This window comes from Callionymus lyra, chromosome 3 (genome assembly GCF_982586985.1).
Source record: "Callionymus lyra chromosome 3, fCalLyr1.hap1.1, whole genome shotgun sequence".
NCBI lineage: Eukaryota > Metazoa > Chordata > Actinopteri > Syngnathiformes > Callionymidae > Callionymus > Callionymus lyra.
The window spans coordinates 32,617,622-32,624,403 of NC_141820.1; the positions used below are offsets into that span (position 1 = coordinate 32,617,622).

General features: G+C 39.0%; 1 protein-coding gene across 1 annotated transcript in view; it reads right to left on the minus strand.

The window, feature by feature from the left end:
- The window catches only part of adgrb2 (adhesion G protein-coupled receptor B2), a 194,837-nt gene extending 188,292 nt beyond the window's left edge, over nt 1-6,545 (minus strand). The window contains exon 1 of the mRNA XM_087787570.1: nt 5,705-6,545. The gene's annotated coding sequence lies outside the window, so the exon portion shown is untranslated. The remainder of the gene's footprint in view (nt 1-5,704) is intronic.
- Nucleotides 6,546-6,782: the final 237 nt, after the last annotated feature.

Consider the following 6,782-nt stretch of genomic DNA (forward strand, 5'->3'; position numbering starts at 1 on the left):
AGGTAAACATCATCATCAAAGGACATCAAATAAAAGCTGAAAGTGTGTTGGCTCTGTCAGCCACAGGGTGCACAACTGGAAAAAAGAGGAAAACTGGAGTGAGACGCAATAGTCGTGATTCCTCCTCTGTGCGTCTGTGGCAGTCGCTTATCTCATGTAGGATCAATAACGCTGTAATCAGAGATGCGGATTATCTCTGCCATTTAAGCCATTAATTACCTCTTTTGTCAAAGCTCATAGCCACAATGGTTTCTTGCAAATTAATTTCAACGTTTTGTAAACTAAGGGGGTTGTCCTTTGACGATGGGGAACATTGTGTGCCCTCTTTTCTAGAGCAAGGGAACATGTTTGCAGCACTATTTATAAGACTTAGGTGTAAAAAAAAAAAAAAAAGGTCAAGGAAGGGGCAGGTCTTTCTTGTTGCTTCAGGCACTCTGATGCAATAGATTAGTGATGGTCTGATGAAGCTTCATGAAGCAGTGTCATTATTTTCAGAGCCCACTAGATGATGGTCTCTGCACTATTTTCATTTGTTTTGAACTGACCTCTAAACATCCTGACACTGCTTCATGAAGATTCATCAGACCATCACTACAATAAAGGTCATGTTAGTGGGCATGCTACAGACATTCTTCCTTGTGGGCCATATACCTAGTGATGTGCTAGTGAAGCATCATGAAACAGTATCCTTATTTCAGAGCCCTCTGCTTGTAATCCATTGCTTTTATCCTCAAACCTCACAACATGTTTAAACTACTAAAAAATATGTCTAGCTCTAACCAGATGAAACCAGGACCGGAACATTTTATTAATAGGAACAATGGTCTCTGAGTTGATGCAGTTGAACTTCATCATGATCTCACTCAGCTTCATAATCCATCCAATTAGATTAGAAGTTTAAAGACATCCAAAAGGTGAAATGTAATTCGAGCAATGTGAACCAAAGTGGACCCGCGATGGGTCAACGCTGGTTCTATGTATGATGATGATTGTGTAGTTGTCGTGCAGGGGTTTGTATCGTGCGACATGTTGGCCATTTCCATCCATTTAACATGATGTGACCTGCTAGAAAAGAGGCTCTTTGTTCAATATCAGGTGGTTAAGGAATAAATATATAAAATCAAATGTTAAAATGTAGATATATTTGATTGTATTGTAAAAATGGACCAAAAAATGTAAAAAAAACAACAACATCTTAGAATTTGACAAAAATAGGCCATAATTTAAGTGTAACCACACAAAAATCCATAAAATATTGAATGAAGGATTAATCTAATTTAAATCAAAGAGTGCGGCGAAATGTTTTAAGCTCCAAATCCTTCTCCATTTTTTAAAATAGCACACATGACTGATGCCTGACTAAACCTTTGCAATTCAGCTTTATTCTTTTTTTGGACAAATAATTCATAATGAATTCCTAAAATAAAGATTATATAAGAATATATAACGTTACAACATAACAAATCAAGCTGGTATAACAGCACACAAACTCGATTGTCCATTAAATAAAATTTGATATTAATAAATATGTATTTGTAGATGTAAATGTTCATTCATACTAGCTCCTGTTTAAATAGGTCATATTTAGCTTTTTGGCATTCCATAAGACCTAGCAAACATCAGGTCTGTTTTCCAAAACATCTGGATAGTCTACACGTATCGCAATTTGATTTGCCGCCATCCCATCTTACTATATTCTCCTATTGCTATTGTGTATGATTTGTCACATTTCCCTGCCAGAGTTGCTTCAGTTGATGACTGACATGAAATAGAAAAGAGGCAGTCGTTGGGAACGGTGGGTGTGTGTGTTGTAATGTGATGGTCGGGTTAGTTACACCATTTCTCCCATTATGGAACGACATGTGGGCAGATATTGAGAATGTTATTAGTATCACATTCACAGGCCTTACAAACTGCCACAGAGCTGGTTTCCTTTCATACATCTTCCACCGGAACGTGTCACACTGTCATTTGTGTTGCGTTTCCAGCAGATGCTCAGGTAATCGTTCAATGATGGCACATTGCATTTGCAAGCCATCTCTTTAGTCAATCCTATTTTACATCCTTGATATGCTCCAGCGACAAATGACACTAACTGTAGGATGGCAACTAAAATCAATCTTCTTTTTCAACTAATTTCACGTCAGCTGCAGAATTCAACCTTTAAGTTGAAGGATATTTATTACATCAATCTCACTCCCATTTTTTATTCTTTTGACAAATAAATGGAGATGGATCCGTTAAAATTATTGTCAAGAATTAGGTATCGAGCCATTACTAAAAGCACTATTCATGGGGAATCATAATATAACTCTTACAAGATATGCACTTTAGTCAAAGAATCATAATGACATTAAGAAAATGAAGGCCCTTGGGCAAATTTTGTGTGGCCCCCAATCCCGTATAGACTATTAGTTAACCAAACAATTCAATTTAATTAAAAACTTTTAAATGATCGTTATGAAATGGGCAGGTTAATCAAATAAAAAAAACACAATGTATTGATGAAAATTCCCATTTGACCAAAAAAATATAAAACCATAAAATAAGATACATTTCAGGATACATTTCAGAGGGTCATGACAAAACAATTTGTGTGAACAACACAAATAAGTTAAATCTAGTTTCTTTATGCCTTATGAGGAACGAAAAAAGATAGTATAATGAATCCATTGTGAGATAAGAATGAAACTATCGCCTTCTTTTTCATGAGACATTTGATGCTGTTTTGTCCACAAAATGCTTTGGATTAGTGTAATCAAAAATCGAAAATCAAAATGAGAATTGGAAAATTACAGAAGTACATACTGGGACATAAGTTATTGAGGAAGCTGCATGATCCAGAGTAAACCATATACATTAAATGGAGAAGAAAAAAGTCCCTAGTTGATTTCTTTGAATGTAATTTTGACTCTGTCGCTGTCCAAGGTGCTGAATCTGGGGCAGCCGAAAGCCACAGCTGACTTTCAAAAGCACTACTGGGGACAAATCCCATTTCTGGGATGGCCAATATTACACTTTGAATCATATCCCTCATCTGCCAAGCACATGAGTGTCTAAATATAGAACCTTGTCAAGTCAAATCCAAGACTAAACCAACCGAGTGCAACAAGTACAGTAATATTTTATAATTCCATTGCTTAAAATAGGATCTTTTACATGGAATATTGCAACCATCATACCAGAGGGACTATTTACCAAACTTTAATAAGCATGAGTGAATCCATCTTTAATGTGTTTTATTTTAGTAAAGGTCACTCAAGCGGTCTAAAGGGGACAGAGGCTAGGCAGAAGGATGCTTCATGGTGTATTGAAGGCTGGGGATTCAACCAAAGTGTGTTATTGCCTCTTTGAACCAATGTCCCATACCACCATTTGTCCTCCAGAACGAAGGGTTAATAAGATCCCACTCTGAACATACAACCATGCCATCATCCCTGGGTTGCACATCTTTGCTAAAAGGGGAAGTGGTCCGGGTAGATCCATTAGTTCCAACAGCAGCCATGGGAATCACACGATATGTTATTCATTACACAGCCATGGTTGAGGTATTATATTTTTCGGCTATGTTCAGCAATTGTTTGCTAATGCATTTAAGCTATAATTACTATTTCTGGCCATAGTAACACCCTGAATCTTAGGGGGAAAAAAAATGCTTTACCTGCCTTTCAGAGGACAATTATCGAGTTTGAAATGTGTTCATGTGGTTTTCCCTTCCAACCATGTATACAAACAAGTCATTTACCACGACATGTCTGCATGAGTGCAGAAAAAACAAGTCAACAACAATACCAAAGAGAACGACTCATGTATAATTAATCATTTAGGAAGTATGAAAATATCCCAGCAAAAGACAACCTCCAATAGTTTTCAGTTTCAATTCACCAACATCTGACTTATTTTTTACATGTTTTTCTCCAGATTACCATATGGATCCATGAATTGAACAAGGGTTTATTTTAATAAGATAAAGTTTGTACTTTGCGTTCTTCAAAACACAGACAAACATAATAATAATAAAGAACAGCATTCAAGTTATTAAAACAACTTTCGAATGTTCATGTTTATAATATATTTTTAACTTGAATACTGCTTGTTTGTGACTAGAATTGCCGATCGAGAATGCACTTTAAACATACATTGTGTGAAAATCATATTATAAGTGGAAAGGAGCTGCTTGGTGTTTGTCTGCCTTCCCTGGATGCTTTCATAGCAAGCTCAACAAATATTTTATCAACAATACATAACAGTACTTATTATACTAATAATAATAATATACAAAATAGCATATGTTGTTAAAGCATCTCTATTTAATTTTTAGTGGAGCGACGCCAGTGGACTAAAGTGGTAGTGTTTAGCCCAACGTTAGACCACATTTCCCATGAGCACTTGCTAAATGTTGCAAAAGTTGCCATGTCCCGATTTGCAGCAGTTGGACGAATTTCCTGTTTGCAGATTTTCATCGGCTAAATGAAGGATGGATATCGATGAGGTAATGAATCAGATTGTGGATAATGAAATATTATAAGCGTTATGACGGCTTTGTAAATAAGCCCCCCCCCCCCCCCCCCCCACACACACACACCATAACCAGCGCGGTATGTAGCATGTTCACACCATCCCCAAGAACTTTTTCAGTGAAAATAAAAATCACACAAAACACCCCAAGTCAAGGTATATGAGACATTTAACTAGTTTTAAGTTGATGTGTCATCACAAGTTATTTTAGTACAAAAATATAAAGGTACCCAAAACTACCCAGTACTCCTTTAAGAATCTGTTTTTCGCTGTTATACACGAGTTCATGCTACGTTGGTCATTGTTTCAGCATCACTGTCTTCAATGGTCATTTAAAACAATACATTTGGGCTCTAATTGTCTGATAAATAATACATGAAGGCAGAAGTGAACCTTCTTCACTTTGATCACACTTGGCAATAGCATATAGATATTTGATACCTCTTTTCAATCCCTGGATACCTCGATTGTAGTGATGTGAATGTGTCTGTGGTATCAACGATTGGGTATTGTTCATTTTGGAGGAAACGCATCTCCTGTGAGCTCAACAGATGGAATGTGAAGGGGAGACCAAAGACGAGAGTGGATGCTGGGAGGCTCGTTCACACTCCCCTGTTGTCGGGTCCCAGTTGTCGCTCAGCTTCAGCCTCACAAGAGACACCTGCCTGCTTCCAAGTCAAGCTCCCCGAGTATCCCCCCCCAAAAAAAAATCTGCTTACGGTGTAGATGGTGAAGTAGAGGGGAGTTTAAGAGGCGGCACTGCGGCAGATAGGATGGAGAGGGATTGGAGCTCGGCGGGAGCGCAAGTAGTTTTCAATGGGCGTTCTGTTGCATGGTGGAATGCCAGGCGCAGAAGCCCGTGTTCAAACTTAATGGAACCTCTGCTGGTTTTGTCCTCGAAGCCAAAAGTGCTGGGAATGGCACGAGTGAGATGATGTTCCATCCATACGAGCGCTGCTGGTGATAGGACAGCTCCTGTGCGCGTGTGTGGGTCTTCAGCACACTGCGCAAAGTTGCGAGGGCATGTGCTCCAACCCGAGTGGTAACACAACCCAAATGTAAGAGCACATTTCAAACGGTTTTGGGGAGATACTACCCCAATAATAATAAGGTTGAATTGAGCTCAAAAATGTAACGGATCGCATTGCGATCTGATCGATAGTTTTGATGGGGATCGTTCACTCACCTGATCGCTGTCAGCAGTGGTTATTTGACACGGCGACGATCCCCAGCTCTTTTCCCAGGATACAAATTAAGTTTCCCATCCATGGCACGTCTGAGATGCGAGGCAGACTCTCATTCATTCATCCTCGCTACTATTCACAATCTCTTCACGCCACTGATCGCCGAGGCTGTATCTCTGCATGCGCCTGCGAAGCACACTTTCCTTTTGGGTCCAAAAAAAATAAAAAAAATAATGAAAACACCACAAAAAAAAATAAAAAAAACGGGGCGCAAAAATAAAATTAAGTCGTGGTTGATCGCTGCGAGCCTGAATGTACAAAAGTAGCCATTGACCACGTTTGGTAGGGACGATGGAAACGGATAAAAAGAGGTTTTCGTCCAGAGGTTCTCTTCAAAGATTAATCCTTATCATATGTTATCCTTGGTTTTTGCGCATTAGGAGTAGAGCAGTATATCCAAGAGAAGAGTGCTCTGATCTACTGATGTCCGTTATACTCCAAGTCCAGAGATGCTCTTCATTCGCAGCCGGAGATAAAGGTGGGAAGAAAAAAAAAACACACGTCTATATATCTTAATCCGTTTTTTTCTTTATATATTTTCCGTCACTTGCTCCTAAACGAGGCTCGGGTTTGTTATTGTTGATCTCTGTTGTTTCGACATTCAGTCGGTATCCACAGGCAGAGGCTCACAGGCGGGCATCTGGCTTTACCCCGCAGTCGCTCACAAGCCGGGCACGGAGATGCGCGCGCTCGCCGTCCTCCAACGAGAATCCGCCAGGCGCGTTCACACACGCCGCCCCCTCCTCGCACACTTTTCCCTTTTTGGCAAACCGGACTTGCTGACGTCAAGCATGCGTAGTATTTCAAATGAGTGAAATACGCACCCCCCCTCTCTGTTTTTTTCTTCTCATCTATAAGAGATTACAATGAATTATATGTATTAATATTTTATAAAAATACGAGAGAAATCAAAATGTGTCAGCATAAGATGGAAACAACAGTTTTATAACAGATACCTCCATTTTCCTTTTGACTTTTCTTATAATTATACACATTGGGTTAATATTACACACAGTACAC